The sequence below is a fragment of the Pinus tabuliformis genome, chromosome 4_1 (genome assembly GCF_031772625.1).
Source record: "Pinus tabuliformis cultivar Carrire ecotype Pingquan chromosome 4_1, CPIR1, whole genome shotgun sequence".
Classification (NCBI taxonomy): domain Eukaryota; kingdom Viridiplantae; phylum Streptophyta; class Pinopsida; order Pinales; family Pinaceae; genus Pinus; species Pinus tabuliformis.
Window position 1 is genome coordinate 57,210,878 of NC_142303.1, and position 23,409 is coordinate 57,234,286.

Consider the following 23,409-nt stretch of genomic DNA (forward strand, 5'->3'; position numbering starts at 1 on the left):
ATATGCTCCTATGTTGCTTCTTGCAAAAATAGGACTTGTTTTGCCAAACTAAGTGCTGTAATTTTCATCAGATAATTTATTTTACCGTGTTGAATGATCTGCCATGCCAATAAATAATTACTAGTTTTGTAAGAGGCACGTTACAAGTAAATGGTTAATGTTCTTTGAACTAAATCAATTGCTTGAACATTCCCCATCTCCTTCCAGGTAGTGTGTGTGAGTGAGAGGGAATGTTATAGTAGTGAACATCATAGGCCCCATCAGAAATTCTTTGGAGCTCCTTTGCTGTGGCCACCAAAAGGAAAGAACCAGTGTTGGTTACACTGGAAGGCTGCACTTGTGCCACAATTATCACCGTTATCGAGATATCCTAAGCTCAAAAGCATTAGAGACAGACCCAATCACTCTACTTCAGCTTTTCTTAAGATAAAAGTGGGATTGATGATTAGAGATTTATCTGCGATACCTATCATTGCATAACCAGAAAACTTGAAAACCTAACGCAGCTAAAAACAAAGGTTTCTCTAGTTTGGAAATCATTGCAGGTAATACCAAAATCAATTAGTAACACAATCAACAAGATTGTGAAATAAAAGCCTCATATAAAAAGCATCCCTGGTATTACCCTCAAGTTCAGCTTGTCGTAAATGAAAATTCAAACTAATCACTAGCACTTCTATTCTAGGAAATGTAAACAATTTTCATTGGTTTCCAAATATCTAAACCATCAACCTTGAGAAAGACAACCCCAGGTCATGTCTTTAAAGTTTAGAGATATAGGATTCAACAACAGGTCATATGACTTTTCATTCATTTTCATTATTGCAATGCTGCCTTTATAATGATATAGCTAACCAGCATTCACAATCCTCGTTATGATCCAGACCAAACATGTCACTTATGCGTTTCAAGGAATTAAAGTTTAAACAACATGACACATACTAATAAGGATCACAGTATCCACACCTCTTTCTATTAATATTGACCAAATTACTGAAAGTAAGTACAAGGATGACAGTGGCGAGCTCTTTTCATTGTTTTTTTTTTCCAATCATCAAGACCAAATATTGAAATATATAACCTATGGGCTGGAAGAGAATAAAACAGGAGACATATAATAAGGAATTACAATGTTTATCTTCTTTCATTTAGATTGAACTACGTAATGGAAAGAAATGCAATAAGAATTACAGTGTCAAGATTTCGTCATCTTTCTTACCATTTCTTCATCTTTGCCACTTCTTCACTACAAAAATAATCTTCTTTGCCACTAAATAACCTATGAGAGAAGATTGACTTGTTCATGCTATTCCTTTTCCCATCCCAACTTGAAAAGACAGTTCTATACCAAAACAAAGGATCTCCCTCTTGTAGTGCCTTAATGTTCTAGAAGAAACCCTTTAGTTTAATCTTCTTTTTTTTTTCATCGTTGTCAGCAGAGAAAATTGCTCCATACAGCCTTATCACAAAACAAGCTTATTTTCTACAAATCTGTCCCTTGAAAATTTTACGACCTAAATACTAAAATCAGAGGAGAGGCAAAGTTAAATATCCTGTAACCTGATGCAAAAGCTTCAATTTTGGATAACAGCTTAAATATGAATAATGACTTTCAGTTGATGGTTTCATTCAATTCAATATTTCCGAACACTCCTAATTTTATCTTATGGATCCTATATAAGCCCACAAATCACCTATGTTATACCAAACTCCAGTTTTCCATTTCCCGGCACAGCTTACTCACTTCATACAACTTGCATGTCTTGATGAATCCATGATTTAATAATGTTGAGTAAATAACAGAATCAAGTGCTATCCCTTTCTCGACCATTTCATGATGTAACATTACAGCTGTTTTCATGTTGCCAATATTGCAATGTGCAGAAATTAAAACTGTATAAGTGACAACATCAGGCGTGATTCCTCTTTCTATCATTTCATTGAACAGTTTGAGAGCATCATGCAAACAGCTTGCTTTGCAATATCCATCAATTAGAGTAGTATAAGAAACGACATCCAGCAATATTCCTCTTTCACCCATTTCACGTAGTAAACCAAGGGCATACTGTAAATGACTCGTCTTGCAGTAAAAGTTCATTAAGATGGTATAAGTTATGACATCAGGCAAAAGACCTTTCTCCACCATATTGACATAAAGAGCTAAAGCGTTCTTATTATTTCCTGTTCTATCTTGCAAAGCCCGTCCATCAAACTAGTGAATGCTACAGTATCGGGGACAAGCCCCTGTCTTGACATTCTAGAATACATCTCGAAAGCCTCTCTAATATTCCCCTCATTGCATTGTCTTGCAATCAAAGTATTGAAAACATCGATCCCAGGAATAAGGCCTCTCTTTAACATTGCTTTGAGGAATCTTTCAGCCTCCTGCACTTTCCGAATTTTACAAAGTCCATAAATTATTGCCTTGCAAGTAAATGCATTAGGAACAATACCTTGTTCCATCATTTCATCTAAAAGTTGAAGAGCTTCCTGCATATGGCCTTCATTACAAAGTCCACTAATAAGTGCATTGTAAGTAACAATATCAGGAACAATGCATCCACCAACCACATTGGCATAAAGCTGAAACGCCTGTTGCAAGTTGCCTTTTTTTTACAATACCCAACAATTAAGCTCGTATAATTGACCATGTCTGGAAAGACATTTGTTTCCATCATAATAGCATCATTAACAATTCCTGGTCATTCACATCATTGTCCATTGTAAGTCTGAACTAAAAGAAGTAGGGACACACCCCTCATGGCTATCATCAATAATCATCAATGGAAACATACATATTCATTAAGCTATCAACATCGTAACATCGTAGAAATATACCTATCCATAAAATTTATCTTCATTATGCTTTTAGTAGAGCGCATACATATTCTTTACTACCCTCATCATAATTTCAATTAGAGACCAACTTAACTATTAATATTGTAATCATCAGAATACTGATAGATAACCATTCATGCTACCATAATATCAATGGAACGCATTCATAACATCACAACCATGAATATCTCAATCGCTAATAATAGTGTCATGGGTCCAGATCCTCAATCTGAGGTCCTCGAAGAATAGAGTGTCTAAGATAATGTCGTATTAGGGTCAGGAGACTAGAGTGGGCACTACACCTAGCCCTTACCCAACCTAAAAGGCTAGTGTTTAGGACCTATTTTTCAAGCAATAAGAAGGTCGTAAGCCCTACAAGGCTAGATCTCATTGTAAAGAAGGGTTTCTTCAAGGGGTTGACATTTTATCTCTAATAATTTGTGATTGCAACAGTCATAAAGGTCTGGTCTTTGGGTTTTGAGCTATGTTACCGGATCCTTCAAGCCCAGCGGCTGGATCCGCGGATCCCCGGATCAGAGACGGATCCGGATCCGGATCCACGAAGATCCGCCCCGCCCAACATTCGTCTGTCTATATCCCCGGATCAGAGACGGATCCAGATCCGGATCCACGAAGATCCGCCCCGCCCAACATTCGTCTGTCTATAATATGGTTTGACGTCAGCACATATTTCCAAATTATATCTCAGCGCAGAATCTAGTAATTAATGTTTCAATATTATGATACATTAATTTTAATATATTAAATTAATAATTATTTTTCCATCTGAAATTAATAATTATTTTAAAAATATTATATAGAAGTTTTATATTTAAAATTTTAAACAGAAATTATAATTTTTTTATTTTATACAAATTTAATTAATATTTATAAATAATATATTAATTCTGCTACTATTTATCTAATATATCTAATATTTATTTTTATAGGTACTCTATAAAAATTATATATTTAAAAATTAATATATGTTTTTATTTTATTTTTATATAAATTTATTTTTTAAAAATTATAAAATATTTTATATTGTTTGTACTTGCCGTATCCGGATCTTGGCTTTTCAAAAAACTAGCGGATCCGTATCCGAATCCGGATCCGGATCCGAATCCGTATCCGAATCCTGGTAACTTAGGTTTTGAGCTAGCATTTTTTGAATGCAAGTGCTGAGGTGTGATTTCTCTCACACCTCCAAATTTGGCATAGGCCATTAGGCCTTGGAGTTTGCTTCTATTGCCTTCATCTCTCAATTTAATTGACTGCATTATTTATATCAGGTCTGATATCTTGATATAATAGTGGCATAATCATCATAATACAAGCCTAAAGAACCCACACATTAAGCTAATAACTCATACAAGACATCAAAATAAATTACAAGGGTTTGATCTATCAATTTTATTATTTTATGTTGGCTGTCATATAATTTTTAAGGTCTGATTTGAAATTGCAGAGCTCTGATCTGAAAGTTTCAAGTCTGATATAATTGTTACAGCAGTGTATTCATGGCATAAACACACTTAAAATAAGTCTAAATTCATTAACAAGACACTTAAGGCATTGAACATTAATGTTGTGGTTAAATTGATTGCATATAAGTTTTTTTTAGGACTGTTGGGCAATTTCCAGATCTGATATATTTGCTACAGTGATTTATGTAGTCATATAAACTAAATAAGAATCACCAAAATTGACTGAATATCATCTAAAAAACACTAAAATTGATTAGCTAATCATTGGAGCTTGTTTGGCATTAATATTTAGGCACCTTGACGGTTTATTAAAGACTGAATCGTTGATTTTTTGAGTTATTACAGATCTGATATACATCATTTTGAAGTTTGATCTATGCATAATAAATCTGATGTATAGTGTCTAAGAAGTCCTATAACCAAGTGAGTATCATTGGAAGTTAAATGCATTGATTTTCTAGCTTATCTTTGGCATCTTACATCACTTCCTGACTGCTGATATAAAATTGCAGACATTTGAATACAAGGTTACAGTGATAATAAATCACATATAAGTCTTTAAAATTGGGTAAAGAAATTTTACAATTCATAATCATTCATGGTTGGAGTGATTTGGGCTTAATTGTAGTAATTGGTATCTTTTACACTCTTGCATTCACACAAGTGCTCTAATCAAGTTGATAAGTGTTTAATTGGCTAATTGCTCTAAGTGACATCGTGGATTAATGCTCTTAATTTCTCATTGCCATTACTATCATTGAGTGGATTCATTGCTCATTGTTAAATTTGATATGTCGTGTGGATGCTATTCTGATCATAATGGTGATAAGAGATTTAAATTTGTCTCTCGTATCTAAGTGGCATATTGGTGATTTATTGATTATAATCTTGGAGATTGTTAGTTGTCTTAAGTAGCATTAATCTTGTCTTTGAGCAATTGTCTATTTATATTACTACCGGATTTCTCTAGCACTGTTAAACTTGAACACTTTCTCTTGTGGTTGATATTTTATTCATTTATTGTTTAAGTAACTTATTGTTCTTAATTGAAAATCATTGTCATTAAGTACTTAACAAATTAAGTAATCTCGCCTTAAGAGCATTCATTTCTTGCACTTGCATACTATGGATAGCCTCCTGCATTAATAATTTACCTCTAAGCATAAGCTGGGTTGATAGAGAATAGGACCACCTTTCTCAATTTAGCTTGAAGGGCTTAGCACCTCTTTAGTGGTTAACACGGTGATCTTGCAATCGTCAAAGCCACAGTCTCTGCAATGTCGAAGGCATCAGGTGGTTAAAACACAAGGGGAGGTATTGTTAATAAGCCTCTGCTTGCTTTCCATTGGCTTCTATCCCACAACCTACTCTAGAAACTAGTTCTAATATAGTTAAGAGGAAGGTTATGTTGAAGTTTCTAAATTTACTTACTTAGAAACCCTCCATGCACTTTATCTGATTTATTCCTACCTACTTGTTATTTTCCTTAACAAGTTATTTACAATGTAAATACTGAAAATAAATATTAGTGCATGCTCAACATATTACAAATCAGCAACTAAAAAAAACAGAAACAAACACACCATATGACACCATTATTTTTGGACTAATGTCCCCGAAAAAACCCAATGTGGAAAAACCGGTGCACCTATCTGAGGGTTTTTTTATTAAGCAATATCAAAGTACAATCTAGGTGCCGAAACTGGCCTACCCAACAGAGAATTTCCTTAGCAGTAATACCTCTCAGTTTCTGACAAATCTCCTGGCCGAAACCTCGGATAATCCTTCTGGCAGCTACTCAGCACAAATCTACCCCAGAAACCCTAGCGTAAGCCTCTCTCTGGACTGTCAGCCCCTCTCTGCCTCACGCTAGCTCTGCGTCACCTCGGATGGGTCTGCGTCAGCCCTGGGAGTCCCTGCATCAGCCCTTTGGCCCTCTGCGTCAACAACGCTGGCCTCTGCTATGTATTTTTCAGCCTCGGATGAAAATCCCTTGTTGAACTGCCCCTCACTAAAACTTTGATCACTAACTCGATTTTCTCAGCAAACCTTGCCCCATAAAATCGAATTTTTTGATCATTTGGTGTGTCTCCAACTAACCCTCAAGCCTCCTCTTATACTTTTCTTGTTGACGAATCAATGGTCGAGATTAAGTCCCTAATCAACGACTAAGATTAGAACTGGCTTGATCCATGTCTCTTAGAACTTTCTCACCCATATTTTATTAATGCATATTAATATTTTTATTTTCCTAAGCTTAGACTTAGGAACTCGTTAAAAATAGTAATTATTTTAATAACTCTTCACCCCGGTGGAATTTCTCCAAACGATTTCTGGGTCTTGGAGATCTCATGTGCCTTAGTCTTTCCACCAAATTTCATGGCTATAGCACATTTGATGCTACCCAAAAATCAACATGTTGTTGGGAAACAGCTAGAACGGAGAGGTTGGGAATTAAAGTGACAGCCCTCAACCTGAGTCGTTGTCGCAGTACCTGTACAATCTGAGCGACAACAAGTTGGAAGACAAGAAACACCATTCTTCTTCATCAAACAAAGACTATCATAATTAATATGTCCAAAACTAGCATGCCATAGAAAAGTTGAAGACATTGTACCTTCATTCTACTAAGCGAGATGGCCTAAATGTTGTGCAGAAGATGCAGATGTCCCCTTTAGCTTCAACAACCTGTCTTCTTCCTCTCTATTCATCATGACCTTATTGTTGAAAGACCTCCTTATCTCAACTTTTCCATCAAAAATGTGGATGGAATGACCTTGTTGACATACATGCACAAGGGATAGTAGGTAGGTTCCTCCGTAACTGAGGAAGATAGAGAACATCATGTAGGACATAATCTGAAAGTTTGGTCAGTGTCAATCTAATTGTTCCAATCCCTGAAGACTTAAGACTAGACCTGTCAGCAAAGTATACTACACCATCTATGTTCTCATCAAATTGTTTGAAGGCTTCTCTCTGAAACATCATGTGGCAACGGGCACCTGTGTCAAGCATCCATGTGTCTCTCCAAGAAGCAGATGCAATGTTAAACCAATGTTACCAGACTCGGAATCAGCAATAAATCGGCGAGGCAAAAGAGCGAAGAGTTTTAATCGGATCGGGAAAAAATCGGGAAAAAATCGGCAAATTCATTAAATAAAAATATACACATATATTGAATTAAAAAAAACCATTTTTCATTAATATTGGGTAAAGGTATGTCCAAACAATGCATAATATCAATAGATGTCCAAAATATCATGAATAAATAAGTATCTCATATATGTTATGAGTCCACACATGATCCAAAGCACTGAGTCTTGAGTCCTTAGAAGCATATGCTTCTAAAAGTTTACAAAAAAGTTAAAAACTGCATACTAATCAGAAAAAAATCAACAACTAAGAGTCTAAGACTCTTAAGAGTGAGAACTAGAAGCGATTCCTCCCACTCCTTCGCTTGCTTGACTCTCAAAGTTCTCCAAGTCATGAAGGCTGAAAAGAGGAGGCTCATCTAATTGAACCCATTCTGCCGCATTTGTAGCTTGCAAATCTAACTCTTCAAGGTTGATTGGTGAATGATCAATACCTGTCATTATCATGAGACATTGAAATGTGAATTAAAATTTCACTTTGAAGTTTGAACTTTAAACTTTTAAAGTACGAACTAGATTATGAAACCTTCAAATTCAAGCTCTCGAATCTCACCTTGTATTTGTTTGTTGCGAAGTCGTAGATTGTAATGGACAAATACAAGGTCATTCAAGCGCTTTTGTGTCAATCGGTTGCGCTTCTTAGAATGTATTTTCTCAAACATGCTCCAGTTGCGTTCACAACCTGAAGCACTGCATGCTTGGTTTAAGATTCGAATGGCAAATCTCTTCAAATCTGGCGTATCACTACCAAAGTTTTGCCACCAAAGACCTAGCAAGTGGTAAGGGTTTGTGAGTAGAAGACTAGAAGTACCAAATTAGTAAATAGTAAAAACTTAAAAAGAAAAGAAAATTTAATAAAACATTTAACATACAAAATAAAGTTTAAACAAATTTAATGAATTGATGAAGCCTTCAAGCTGGGTACCTGGCAACATCTTTGACCTTTGTCTTATAGCACTGGTATAGGCAAACAATTTAGATGGTGCCCTATAATATTGTAGTTGGGAAAAGACACGACTTTGTTGTTCTAGATCAGGGAAGCACCTTTCCAAGCATGTCATAAGTCCTCTGCCAACCTCCCCATCCTCATTAAATTTGCTCTTATCATAAAAATATTGTGGGTTTAAGAAGTACCCAGCAACATGTAAGGGGGAATGCAATTGCCTATCCCAACGTGCATCTATAATGTCCCAAAGAGGCATATACTTTGTCTCATCATCCCCATATCTTCTTTTGATGGCCTCCTTTGCGAGATCCATCGCCTCATAAATGTAACCCATAGCGGGTTTGTCACCATCAACCATCCTGAAAGTTCAAGCATTCAAATTTAAAGAAATATGAAACATTGTAAATAAAAAGAAGCTTGAAATGAAATTTAAAAAATGAAAAAGTTAAAAGACTAAAAGTACCTGAGAACTCTAACAAGGGACTCCGTCACAGCAATAATCTCTTCAGCATCTTTCCAGAAGCCATCATTAAACACAAGTGCAGCAATTTCGATGCCTTCAGGGGTCTTGGAATGTTTAGATCCCATCCACTCAGGTCCCAAGAACATCCTCTTCAGATTTATCTTTTGCTCCACCACAGATTGCAAAGATATGAAATTTGTTGCAAATCTAGTCACTGCAAGTCGAACAATTTCTTTACCTTCAGTGTATATTCTCATAGTGTTTAGGACAATAGTGTGGTTGTATAGGTATTTGGTTATGGATTTTGCCTTCTCCACAACCTCATGTATCCAATGAAGCTTACCAATGTCCTCAAGCATTAAATCTATGCAATGGGCAGCACAAGAGGTCCAAAAAATAGTGGGGTGCCTCATCTCAAAAAGTCTACCAGCAGCCATATAATTCGCTGCATTATCGGTGACAATTTGTACAACATTTTCTTCTCCCACTTCTTGAACGACTTCCTCCATCATTTCACAGATAAGTTGGGCAGTCTTAACCTTATCTGAAGCATCCACTGACTTGAGAAACATTGTGCCTGCGGGACAAGATACAAGGAAATTTATTAAAGTTCTATTCCTCTGATCTGTCCATCCATCACTCATGATGGTGCACCCTGTTTCTACCCATGATGAACGAAACTCAGCTAGCACAAGCATGACATCTTCAACACTCTCTAACAACATATCTGTCCTAAGGCTCTCTGATGTAGGGGCTTTGAACCCTGGACCTGCAGCAGCAATTGCATCAATCATAGCTTGCCAATAAGGACTTCTGGCACAGTGGAAAGGTATGTCAGAATAGTACCAAAAGTTAGCAATGGCCTTCCTTGCTTGACTATGGATATTTTTTTTCCAACCAGTGCCATCCAAGGTAGGTTGGGAACCGGGTTTTGTGCGGGGAGCAAAAAAGGTGTTTATGTTTCCACCTCCACTGTTGAAGGAAGGAGTTGCTGTTGAAGGACTGGCATGGCTTTGAGTTTGACTTGGCCTTGGAGGCATGTGTGGAAAACTTGGGAACGGCATTGAGGATTCAACAGATTGAGGTGACATGGGGCTAGTGGCAGAAAAAGTATCAACTCCAACATTTCCTATTTCAGCATTTTGCTTTGCTTTCTTGGCATTATGCTGCTCTAACATATCAAGGGCCAAGGCTGCTTGGTATTGGACATTCTCGTCAACTTTGCCGCAAAGACCTATATCATGGCCAGGTATTTTTGCAAGGTGGAACTTGAATCTATAAATGCCTCCACTGCATTCCTTTTTGCAAAATTTACAAAGGAGCAAGGATTTTCTGGGAATCTTGTCACAATAAGCCCAAGCAAAGTCCCGCTCTCTCGGCATTGTTGTTGCTTTGAACTTGTGTTTAATTTGTGGCTTCTGTTAAGATTTGGAGTCTGGCTTCTATTTAATTTGTGGCTCCTGTGAAAGACAACAAAAAATCAAATTTAAAAATTATCCAAAAGTTTAAAATATGCTAGAAATTTAAAAAATTAAATGAAGACAGATGTCAGTGAACACATAGAAATTTTTTTGTAGTAATTTGTTGTAATATGGCAAGGGACAACAAGGACAGATTCGACAAAACAGAAATGTGGAAGCAAGCATGGATTTTTCTCAATCTTTCCATGCATTCAAAGCTCATGAAAGTTAAAACATATAACTTTGAAGGTGCTACAGGGACTGTTTGCAGCGAGGACTGTGACCAGCCTAGTCCAGTATCCATATTAGAAGCTTCTTTCTCGAATGAAAGTTGTTACTCAGCAGAGAGTTTGGGTGGTACACATGGTAAGCAACCTTGACATTTTCTTATTTGTGGTTTATCCAGTTGCATAGCTAAATCACTCCACAACCATGGTTAAACATTCATAGACATATCAAGGAGATTGGCCAGAAGTAATCTTTGTTTTCATGAAATACTAGATTATTGTCTGATTTAACTGTGGAAATATTGTGCTTATTACAATTTCCATCCAAGTCCTTGTCTTTGTACTGATAATTTGTCAATCTTTGATACCAGATGACAAGTTGCAATTCTTATGCTCATCCGTTCAGATTCCAGAACAGAACTGGCCGACTCTGCATGACACTTGGGCACCAAGAACTGGATGTTGATGCAGAATTACGTGATTCTGCTTCTTCTGCAAACTTGGAAGTTGTAGAAAGTGATAAGATAATGGGTGCAATTCTAGATATTTCAAGATTGCACAAGATTGATCCTTCCTTAATTGGTTTGGCAGAAACTCAGCCTGCCTGTATTGAAGATCACGAGCTTGAATATGTAAGGAAAATTATCTGCAATGCAGAACTGATGTCTGAAGATGTAGCCTTGTTGAGTGAGGAGGACAGACCCGATTTCCTTGTAGATCCTAATTTGTTTGACAGACTGGAGGTCCAAGAGTCATCAACTGATGGCCATTTGCCATATGGTTTGAAGAATAGTTGCTATAATTCGGCTTTTAGGAATGTACAGGGGTCATGGCACAATAGGAAGCTTCTTTTGATTGTGTGAATATAAGGCACGTAAAGGCACGTAAATTGCAGAGTCATGCGTGACTCGAGGAGGAATTTAAATAGAGGCCGCTAAGTGGTCAACCCATGAACTTCAACCCCAACGACTACAAAATTAACATGAATCAAACATTTTACCATATTGTGCCCAAAACTTTTAGAATACAGAGATGCTTCTATTGCAGTTTACTAAAAACCCGATACTCATGAATAAACCAATGGCTCTCGCAACGATTTCTCAGAACCAAACTTTAAATTTCAACGAGGCTTTGGAAAATAGTCTTACGGTTTACCAGGAAACCAGGTTCAAAGCTTCAGCCTCCAAAATCTGTTATGAACACTAAACGAAGTTCGAACTGAGAAAAGGAGAAAAATGAATGGATGAAGAGACGTAGGGTTCTCGATCTGAGTTATCGCTTTACGTGCACAATTCCAAGATTGTTACGGTTTACCTGAAGGCTCACGCAGGTTAACGCTTTATCGATTCTCAACAATGCTGAATGCGGCGTCGACAGTCGAATGCACAGGCTCTGCGGTGGTGTCGACTGTACACTGGACGCGGGAGTATGGACGCTGGACGCTGGACGCGGGAGTATGGACGCTGGACGCTGGACGCGGGAGTATGGACGCTGGACGCGGGAGTGATCAATGCCATAAATAGAAACCCAGAACCGATAAACTCGAAACCCAAAAATTTTGGCACGACTCAGAAAAAAAACGCAGAGTCGGAATAATCGGCTGACGCACGAGTCAAAATCGCATTGACCACGAGTCAAACTCGGTCAACGCGATTTGACTCCGGAAGATTCGACTCTACTCGTTTCGTGGCCGAGCCGATTTGACTCCGGAAGATTCGACTCTACTCGTTTCGTGGCCGAGCCGATTGGGAATCGCGATTAATCGGCAGAATCGCCGATTCCTGTTTCACTGTGTTAAACACATCCTCATGCAAACCAATATTACAGTGAGCAACAACATAGTGAGCATATTTTGGTGCATTGACTTTTACTGGTTTTGAAGTTTTGTCTTTGTCTTTTTCTTCTTGTTCTTTGATCTTCTCCCATGGAATTCTGCATATTTTCGCTTCATGTCCATTTCTTCCACAATGGACACAATGCAGATCTAATATTTCTATCTGATTTCGTCTACCCCGCCTTCATCTAAAATTCTTTCTCCCATGTCCTCTTTTGTTGTTGTCTCTGATATTTATGTTTGGAAATCACTGAGGGGAGGGTGAATCAATAATTTTAAACTTAATTTTTGCTCAACTTAACTTTCTTTTTATGCAGCTCATGATTTATGTATATACTCAATTATTTATGGTTTCCTTTTGCAGTTACCAAAGAGAGACATTTGCAAATATACTTACTCAAAATTCAAGAGCATTCACACAATATTCAAGAAACAACACATGGAGGCAACCAGATATAAGTGGAAACCCATAAGGGAGAAAACCATGAATTTTTGGTTGAAAGTGATGTGAAGGCAAGATCCTACTTCATCATTACATCAATTTTTTGTAGGCTCTTACCTCAAAGGAAGCTCCAACTCCCACAAATTTCCGCAGGCTACAACCCACAGGAGGCTCCTACCTCAACAGGCTACAACTTGTTCTTTATCAAGCTACAACTTGAAAAGAGACTGCAATCTTTCAATCACAATACCAAGTCAAGAGTTATGGTTACCTGATATGAATTTTTGTTGTCAAGTCCACTGCACATCGTCTCAGCTTCTCCTCTTCAATTATGTTCCTCTTCTGCTGCTCTCATACAAACTGCTTAACATCAAAAGTTCTCTTTCCATTCAACAATGTATATTTTATAAGCATGGCTTGTTAGCTGTTTGTATTCTCTACAAGAATATGAAATGAGAAGTTGTCTCTTGGTCTTCCAAGACTGTTCACAATCTGTCTCTTCATTTTCAATGTTGAAAATCAGAATTTTGTAATATGAAATAAAGTTGCAATAAAATGGACCAGCAACAATGATTGTATAAGACAAATCTTGAAACTTCTTAGTTTGTATTGGTTACATTTTCCAGATTTGTACCAATTACTTGTTAATGATTAATAAAAGTATACATTTTCCAAACAGCTATGTCATGAGCCATTTTCCAATTCAATCAACATATTTATCAATGTTTTAGCCTTTGCACTTCACATCACTTTCAGCCTTTGCATTCCAAGCAATCTTGCAACGATGACATCAACACTAATCAACCAACTTAATGATATCAAGTTTCCTTAACATGACCATTTGACATCAATGTCAACATTACCAACATTCTCCCCCTTTGGCATTGATGGCAACACAACTATTCCATCTCTTCTTTTGCCTCCATCTGCGTTTACTTACCTCCCCCTTTGACATCAATGGCAAAGAGTGGTCGTGACCAATCACTCTCTGAAGTCCATGCCAAAAAAAAAAATCCATAACTCTGCATGCAATAGGTAACAAATCTACAAGTATGAATGTTGCTCCAATATGTATATGGTTTTTCTATATATGAGACAACTGGTTCAGAACCCATTCTTTCCAGCGTTGCTTCTAGCTGAAAGAGAGTGTCTAGCAAACACATACATCCTAAGATTAGTCCGCACCAATGATTGTTGGACACCAAATACGCCAAGGGTTAAGGTGTGGGATTTGAACGGTCAAAGGAGTCCAAGAGACGTTAGAACAAGAATGTATTATAAATATACATCTATGCTAATAGTAAAAGCAATTAACTGTTCTATCATTCATGTCTCTTCGGATTCCATGTGTGTCTAACATGGTATCAGAGCTGCAGGAAAATTCTTTCCTTGCTCTAATTTGAGCCACTTGTTTTGTGGACTCTGTAAATGTCAGTTTTGCGGCCTGCCTTCCTGCATGTCAGAACTGCCATTGTTGTGTGCTTGCGTATTTTTTACGGCGCACTGTTTCACTGACCTGCACCACTGAATTTCTTTGAAGATAAATTAAAGCTCTTTGTCCTACGCGTTAGTTTTATTGAATGTCTGACATTAACGTAGGCTAGTTAATACACCAATTCCCAGTTGTGTTCGTCCATATTTTCGGCGTTGGTTGAATGGTGGCTCCTACGCACAGTAAAAATTGGGCCTTAAATACAGCTAAGTAATCAAAATGGTTTTTGAACCCTTTGGGAAAGGTGAGTCGGCTGACAAAAGTGTTTTGAAATTGCAAAGCACATTCATCAATATCAACATCTTTTATTGGATTTCCTCTTTTGCCTGCATGCAGCACCTACATTTTTTGTTCCATTTTCACAAGTCTTGGAAGCAACCTCAGCGGCGGTAATAGATTTGTGAATAGCATTTGCAACCCCAAACCAATGGAAACAACAATTAAATGTGTCACTTTCCGATGGGATGGTGTCATGATTCCAGTAAGTTATATTCTGAAAAGATGCAGTTGCATTCCAAGTATCCAACCCACTTTTCCTGAGGTTAAGCCTTTAGTAGAAATTGTTTCCCTTTTGGAATTTTTCTTTTCTAGGACAAATTCACAGTAGCTTTCGAGCATAGATAGAGTTGTCCCTGCCAATCTCCTTCCCCTGAAATAAGCCTCCTTCAACTCAAGTTTGTCTACAACAACACCTGTGATTTTGGGTTTGAAGTAATCAGATATACAACACTAGCCACAGCTGGACTACACTTCATGCATCGGGGCACTTTGTATTGATTGATGGATGCCCCTTGGCTGAGAGTATAATCCATCAATTCCCTGTTCAATGGATTTTGCCACTCTACCCTAGCGATACACATAATTCAGTGATTATTCCACAGCCAAACAGCGATCTTCAAACACAGATACGGGAATTGAGACTGCAACTTCTTTGTTGTAGTTGTTGAAACCAAGTTCCCAATACAGCATGTAGTGACCAGGTATTGTTGATGTGTGTCGGCATAACTTGTGTACTCTACCAGAGTCGTGTCAAATGGTTCAAGATGCTTCACAGAATTCTCCACTGCACATATGAGATTTGGAGCAGCATGGTCAGCTTTGGTGTTCGTTTCTTGATGAGCAGCGTATGATCTAGAATCTTGAATGGTTATGTATTTTTTTGGACCTGTCACTGAAGATCCTCTACATAGTTTCCATACTGTCTATTGTGAGTTTTCTTTTCCAATGCAATGACACCTGCTCGTATGCTTGGAATCGCTCTTGGTTGAATCCATTATAATATTGGTATGACTTAGTTCATGTCAAAATTTGTTGCATCGTTTAATACTTAGACAGGAACACCTCATGGTTCTAATATCATTAAGCTGGGTCAAACAATGGAGTTGCCAACACACATAAGAGTTGCAGTGTCGACTAAACTTAGAGGGAAAGGTTATTCGAGTGGAGAAAAGGCCCTAGCAATCCTTGGTATAAGGGCATGTTAAAGTTGTCCTTAACATCATATTAATAGTCGAGTTGCTCATAGGTGAAGGACACTCATATTTTTGGAGATAGTATTTCCTATTAAAACTATCAATCTAATAAGCCCTTTTGTAGCTTAAGTCTATTATTGAAGAACAGTCCTTAGAAGATTTGTCACCACTTTCCCATTTTATTTCTCTAAGCATTATCATTTTGTAGTGCAACAATTGGTGGTTGGAAACTATTGTTGATTGGCATATTGTTCTGATGTGGATTTGCAACAACACTATACATTTGGTTTCTTAACATTTTTCCCATTTGTTGAACGTGAGTTGTTAACTAAATGGATGGAATTACTGAGTTATTAAAGGTTCTAGATACACTCATACTCTTCATTGTTGAGTCTGGTACCACGAAAGTCAGCAAAGACACTCTCACAGATATTCAAATCTCTCTGCAAAATGCACAGGATAAGATTGAATTTTTGCAGCGAGAATCTCAGCTTCAGCGAGAAGAATTGCAACAGTGGAGTCATCATTTTGACCCTGTTTCTGTTCAGAACATTGAAACAGACCCCCATAAGAAGCAAGTTGATTCAAATCCAGTGCCCAATGAAGCAGCAGAAATTCAGCCTGCACTTCCCAAGCAAATCATCAGACCTTGGGAAGAGCTTGTCCACAACAAGCACAGAACAGGGCTTGGATATGACAAGGAGGCATCCTTTCATATTCCAGAGTATTCCAAGCCCATTCAATTTCAAAGTGTTGGGTTTCTTCATGGCGGTTCACCTTCACCTATTCTAGATTCTGCTCCTCCACATTCACAACCAAAAGTTGTTAAATGCCAACATTGTGACCAAGTTGGCCATTTGAAAGATCATTGTTTTGATCTTCATCCGTGCAAGCATTGTGGTCAATGTAGTCATTCTCCACACAGATGCTATAAAAACAAGCCTCCTGCAAGAACAAAGATTCATCTTGGATGGATCGCTTCTTGGCAATGGACTTCAACAGACAAGAAGATATTTCAGTCATATATCAGAATTTCTTCTAGAGTATTGAAAAGTCTTGCAGTTGAGTTTTCTCCATCTTCTCACCTTATATCTGGTAGGGGGGGAAGTGATGGTCACCTACAAGCTTCAAAGCCACATCAAGCGAGCTTGAGCCACAACCTGCAATACCAGATTCAGAGTTGTAGCCAGAGACAAACATGCCCCTGAGCATGCCTTTGGTTGGTGGTTAGCCTCAAACCATCTATGCGAGGTTGAGACCTCCCTTTTCAGGTTGAGCTTCTCCCTCTTCAAAGAATTGGGGACACTTCCTCTAGCAGAAGACTTCAACTTCCAGAAGAGTTCCAGGAATTGCATTAAGCATTCCGGAGTTGTTGGTCATCCTTAAACCACCGCAGGTTGCAGACCTCCCTTTTCCAGGTTGAAGGTCTCCCTCTTCAAAGCATTACGAGCACTTCCTCTAACAAAAGACTTCAGCTTCGTGCTAGATTTGGAAGGGTTCTGAGAACTGCACTATGCGTTCTAGTGTTGGTGGTAATCCTTAAACCACCCCCTCATGCCAACATTTCAAAGAGCACATTCAGCCTAGTGCTGCCATGTATTTTTTGCACATTTTGTATTACAACTCTCTTCTTGGACTCATACATACCCCTTAGAATTAAGGAGGGGAATGTTGGACACCTAATCCGCCAAGGGTTACGGTGTGGGAGTTGAATGGCCAAAGGAGCCCAAGAGACATTGGAAGATGAATCCAACAGTCACAAGAATGTATTATAAATATACATCTATGTTAATAGTAAAGGCAATTAACTGTTCTATCATTTGTTGATTTGGGGTAGCATCGGATGTGCTCTAGCCAAGAAATTTGGTGGACAGGCTAAGGCACATAAGATCTCCAATACCCAGAAATGGTTTGGGCAGATTCTAAACAGTTTGGGAGATATTAAAATAATTAATATTTTTAATGGAGTCCCTAAATCTAAACTTAGGGAAAATAAAATATTAATGTGAATTAATATAAAACTGTGTTAGAATGGTCCAAAAGTCATGGATCAAGCCAGATCTAATCTTAGCCGTTGATTAGGAACTTAATCTCGGCTGTTGATTTGTCAACGAGAAAATATAAGAGGAGGCTTTAGGGTCACTTAGAGAACACACCAAGTTGATCAAGATTTCGACTTTCTGGGGCACGGTTTGCTGAGGAAGTCAAGAGAATGATCAGAGTTGCAGCGGAGGGGCAATGAATACAGAAGCAGAGAGGTAGAGATAGCGTTGGGAGGATCAGCGCAGCAGCCAGGAAAGCTGACGCAGAGGGCAGAAGCCGAAATTGCCGGGAACTGCCGAAACTGCCGGGAACTGCCGGAACAGCCGGGAAAGCTGACGCAAAGCGCAGAAGCCGAAACAGCTGGGAAAGATGACGCAGAGGGCAGAAGCCGAAACTACCGGAAAGATGACATAGAGGGAAAACGCTAGAACTGCCAGGAACAGCCGAAACTACCGGGAACAGCCGGAACTGTCGGGAACTGCCGAATAGCCGGGAACGCTGACGCAAAGGGTAGAAGCCGGAACTGCCGGGAACAGTCGGAATTGTCGGGAACTACTGGAACAGTCGGGAAAGCTGATGCAGAGGGCAGAAGCCGGAACTGCCGGGAACAGCCGAAACTGTCGGGAACTGCCAGAACAGTCGGGAACGCTAACGCAGAGGGCATAAGCCGAAACTGCCGGGAACAGCCGGAACTGTTGGGAAAGCTTATGCAGAGGGCAGAAGAGGCTGATGCTGGGGTTTTTCGTGGGGAAAATTCGAGCTGAGGAGCTACCGGAGTGTTTATCCGGGGTTTCAGAAGGAGCATCTATCTCGAAGGAGAGGTACTACTACCGAGATTATTATTTGTTGGGTGAGCCGATTTTCGCACCCAGATTGTATTCAGAAACTGCATAATAATAAAACCCTCAGATAGTTGCACTGGTTTTCTCGCATTGGGTTTTCTCAGAGACATTGTTCCAAAAACAATGGTGCCACTTGTGTGCTTGTTTTGTTTCCTTCAGTTGATGATCTGTAATGTGTTGAGCATGTACTTGTATTTATTTACAGTATTTACATGGTAAATAACTTGTTAATTAGCAAAACAAGTAGGTAGGAATAAATCAGAAAGTACATGAAGGGTTTCTAACGGGTTAGACTTAAAAATTCCAACATGGTATCAAAGGGTGGTTGCAAATCACAAGAGAACTGAGGACATCAGCAGAGCAGAGCAGCAGCAGCAGAGATCAGTTGTCCCGAGTGACAGAGTTGATCCTTGCAGAAGGCGACAGAGGAAGGAGTGACGCAGAGGGACTACGTCATCATTATGGGCCTGAGAAAGATAGCCCAGAGGCTAAGGGAGGCAGAATCAGGCTCACACAAAGCCACGCGGAGGCCAGGAGGGCTGACACAATTGGCTGGGGGAGTTGATTTGCCGGTGTCGGGATTGCGCAGAGCCAAGTGGCTCAATCCTTCAGTTGCTGGGGTGTAGGAAGCTGTGGGTAAGTTGCAGAGTGAAGTTGGTGGGGTGTCGTAGTCAAAACAGTACCTAATAGGACAAGACCAAGGGGAGGGAGTTGCTGCCGAGGCGGATTTCTAGCCAAGGAATCCAAATCAGTGGTGCAGTTGCACAGACAATCGGAGAGGGGCAACTTGACAGTTGGCAAAAGGATTTCCAGGAGGGAAATCGGGACTCAGAGGGAGTCCAGAAGAGAACTTCCAGACGAGAAGTAGAGAGACTCGGAGGAGTCGAACAGAGAACTTCCAGATGGGAAGTAGAGAGACTCAGTAGGAGTCGAACCAAGAACTTCCAGGCGAGAAGTAGAGAGACTCGGAGGAGTCAACAAAGAAGAGTAGAGAGATGGCCATGAATGGGATGAGAGATCAGGATAGGCTAGACGGAGCATCCAACTTTGTGGTCTAGAAGGCCAGGATCCTGTCCATTCTAGATAAACATTGTATCAAGGCCTTCGCCTTGAGGGATGACGATTGTGCCATGAGTACTCATGTTCCACATAAGAAGAAGTGGGGAGACATCGAGCTGTAGTCAGGCAGACTACAGGCGATGAGGGGCAAGATCCTCGAGGTACCCAACCTCTTGGATTATACCTTTGCTACAGGAGCCCCGATGAGGAGTAGTAGTACTGGCAGATGTTGGTAGAGATGAATGAGGATGGAGCAGCCGAGGGAGCGATAGTGCAGGATTCCTAAGACAGCGCGAGGCTAGCAAGTTGCAACAGTGCGAGAGGCATGGGAGTGTTGCACCAGTGCAGGATGGCACAGAGAGGTTTGCAACGGTGCAAGATGCAGAGAGTTGTTGCAGAAGCGTAGAGGTCAGAGAGGGAGCACTTGTTAGTGACAGAGGGAGCTTTAGCATCGGGAGTGTCTCTAGCCTAATATAGATGTCAGAGTTGGGAGATCAGTTACTTACTTCTCGGTAACTGAGTTGCAGTGCAGCAGTTAGTAGTGGCAATGTTATGGGCAGCACAATGCAGCATGATAAGAGGGAATGCAGTGCAGACACACTAATGGCAAGGCAGGGCCATGGGCAACAGCACGAATGCAGATGGAGTTGTTGTACAAATGCAGCAGTGGCAGTGGCAGAGCCATGGGTGGCAGTATGAGATACAGCAATGCAGATGATGGGCAACAGGCCTAGCATCACGAACCAATGCCGGATGATCAGAGTAATACTCAGTGAGGAGTATTGCTAGAGCACAGTCCTCGCCAAGAGGGAGTGTTGATTTGGGGTAACATTGGATGTGTTATAGCCACGAAATTTAGTGGAAAGGCTAAGGCATATAAGATCTCCAATACCCATAAAGGGTTTGGGCAGATTCTAAACAGTTTGGGAGATATTAAAATAATTAATATTTTTAATGAAGTCCCTAAGTCTAAACTTAGGGAAAATAAAATATTAATGTGAATTAATATAAAACAGTCTTAGAATGGTCCAAAAGTCATGGATCAAGCCAGATCTAATCTTAGTCATTAATTACGGACTTAATCTCGGCCGTTGATTTGTCAACAAGAAAAGTATAAGAGGAGGCTTGAGGGTCACTTGGAGAACACACTGAGTTGATCGAGATTTCGACTTTCTGGGGCAGGGTTTGCTAAGGAAGTCCAAAGAGTGATCAGAGTTGCAGGGGAGGAGCAGTGAATACAGAAGCAGAGAGGCAGAGATAGTGCTGGAAGGATCAGCGCAGCAACTGGGAAAGCTGACGCAGAGGGCAGAAGCTGGAACTGCCGGGAACAACCGAAACTGTCGGGAAAGCTGACGCAGAGGGCAAAAGTCGGAACTGCCGAGAACTATCGGAACTACCGAGAAAGCTGACGCAGAGGGCAGAAGACGAAACTGTCGGGAATAGCTAGAACTGTCAGTAACTACCAAAACAGCTGGGAAAGCTAACGCAGAGGGCAGAAGTCGAAACTGTCGGGAACAGCCGGAACTGCCGAGAACTGTCGGAACTACCAGGAAAGCTGACGCAGAGAGCAGAAGATGCTAACACAGTCCCTAGAGGTTGACGCTGGGTTTTTTTGTGGGGCAGATTGGAGCTGAGGAGTTGCCGGAGTGTTTATCCGGGGTTTTGGCCAGAGCATCTGTACCCGAAGGAGAGGTACTACTGCCGAGATTATTCTCTGTTGGGTGAGCCGGTTTTGGCACCCAGATTGTATTCAAAAATTGCATAATAATAAAACCCTCAAACAGCTGCACCGGTTTTTCGACATTGAGTTTTTCCGGGGACATTGGTCCAAAAACAAGAGTGTCACTTGTGTGCTTGCTTTGTTTCCTTCAGCTGATGATCTGTAATGTGTTGAACATGTACTTATATTTATTTCCAGTATTTACATGGTAAATAACTTGTTAATTAACAGAACAAGTAGGTAGGAATAAATCAAAAAACACATGAAGGGTTTCTAATGGGTTAGACTTAGAAATTCCAACATCATTCATGTCTCTTCAAATTTCATGTCCATCTAACAATGATCACCATCACATGTGGCATATAGATAATATTACATGTTTACCCTTGTTGGCTTAATTAATAAAGATGTTGTTCATGGATATACATACATATAACATCTCCTCAATAATATATATATACAAATGACTGATGGAATATATATATCTATGTATATATGAACACAAATCTTGTATATATTTTTATCTCCAATCTTCATTCAAATCTTGAATACCAACATATGAATAATCCATATCGATATATATATGAATAATGTTGGTCGATACTCGATATTGATATAATGATGGTCGATAGTCGATATTATGGTCAATAGTCGATATTCATATATAATGGAGTACATGGTCGATACTTGACATATATAATGTTGGACGCTAGTCAATAATGGAGTACATGTTGGTTGATATTGATATAATGTTGGTAGATAGTTGATATTTTGGTCAATAATTGATATTCATATATAATGGAGTACATGTTGGTCGATATTGATATAATGTTGGTAGATAGTTGATATTCTGGTCAATAGTCGATATTCATATATAATGGAGCACATGTTGGTCAATAGTTGACATATATAATGTTGGACATTGGTCGATATGTTGATAAATGATATTATTCACCCACCAAACATAATATTAATGCCAAACATGATATAGGTCAAACATATATTAATGTGGTACATGATGAATTAACATCAACCATGAAATTAATATAATGCCACCACAGGTTTGCGTTGTTGGAATCCATATTAGTGCTTGAGAAATAAGTTGAGACTGTACATTAATTCAAATTTGGCTATCTCATTTCAATTCACATGAGCAAATATTCATATTTGACGTTGCTAGCGCACAAAACCCTAATACCTGTGAAAATTCTAACACGAAATTATACCGCAGTAACTAATTTATTTCTCCTACTTATTTTCCACAATAAGTTATTTAGAAAACCCTTCAGTAAACATCAAAGTAAATTCTAATGCAATTGTCGCATAATAGCATAGAGAAAAGAATAGAGAAATAAAAGCACAAGAATCAATCACATCAACAGACAATAGTACCCGGAAAAACCCAATGTGGGAAAACCGGTGCAGCAGAGAGGGTTTATTTATTATTCTTCAGCAACAATCGCTTTACAAGGAATGATTTACAAAACATAGAGAAACCTCTGAGAAAACACCTGAGATAATTTTCCTCCACCCTTTGGAGAAATTTTGACACACAAGAGACCCTCCAGCCTCCACTGCGTCACCTTTGCGCCATCTCTGCATGAGGGTTTCCTCCCTTGTTGCGTTGCCTCTTTGAGTTGTCACTCTGTGTTGTCCTTCTGCGTTGTCCCTCTGATGCACTGTGTCCCCTCTTCTTCAGTCTCTAACTGATGCTGATACCCTCCTCTTCCTTCACCCTGCAACTCTCCCTTTGAAATCGAACTCTTGCTTCTTGAGAATCGATTTCCCTCAGGTCACTGAGTATTTGCCCGGTGTGTCTCCAAATGACTCTCAAGTCTTCATTTATACTTTTTCTATTGAGATATCAACGGTCGTGATCTAATCTCTAATCAATGGCTAAGATTAAATTAGACTTGATCCTCGTCTCTTAGA

The 23,409-nt window shown here is 39.3% G+C and overlaps 1 protein-coding gene and 1 long non-coding RNA gene across 4 annotated transcripts in view; both read right to left on the reverse strand.

Moving 5' to 3' along the window:
• The window catches only part of LOC149174147 (uncharacterized), a 151,197-nt gene that overhangs the window by 44,453 nt on the left and 83,335 nt on the right, over positions 1-23,409 (reverse strand). The gene's annotated exons all lie outside the window — the stretch shown is intronic.
• Positions 7,547-8,457, reverse strand: LOC149174148 (uncharacterized). Its single transcript, XR_016257907.1, has 2 exons — positions 8,031-8,457; positions 7,547-7,911 (listed from the first exon to the last, which is right to left on the reverse strand). It is a non-coding gene; the product is annotated as an uncharacterized LOC149174148 (long non-coding RNA).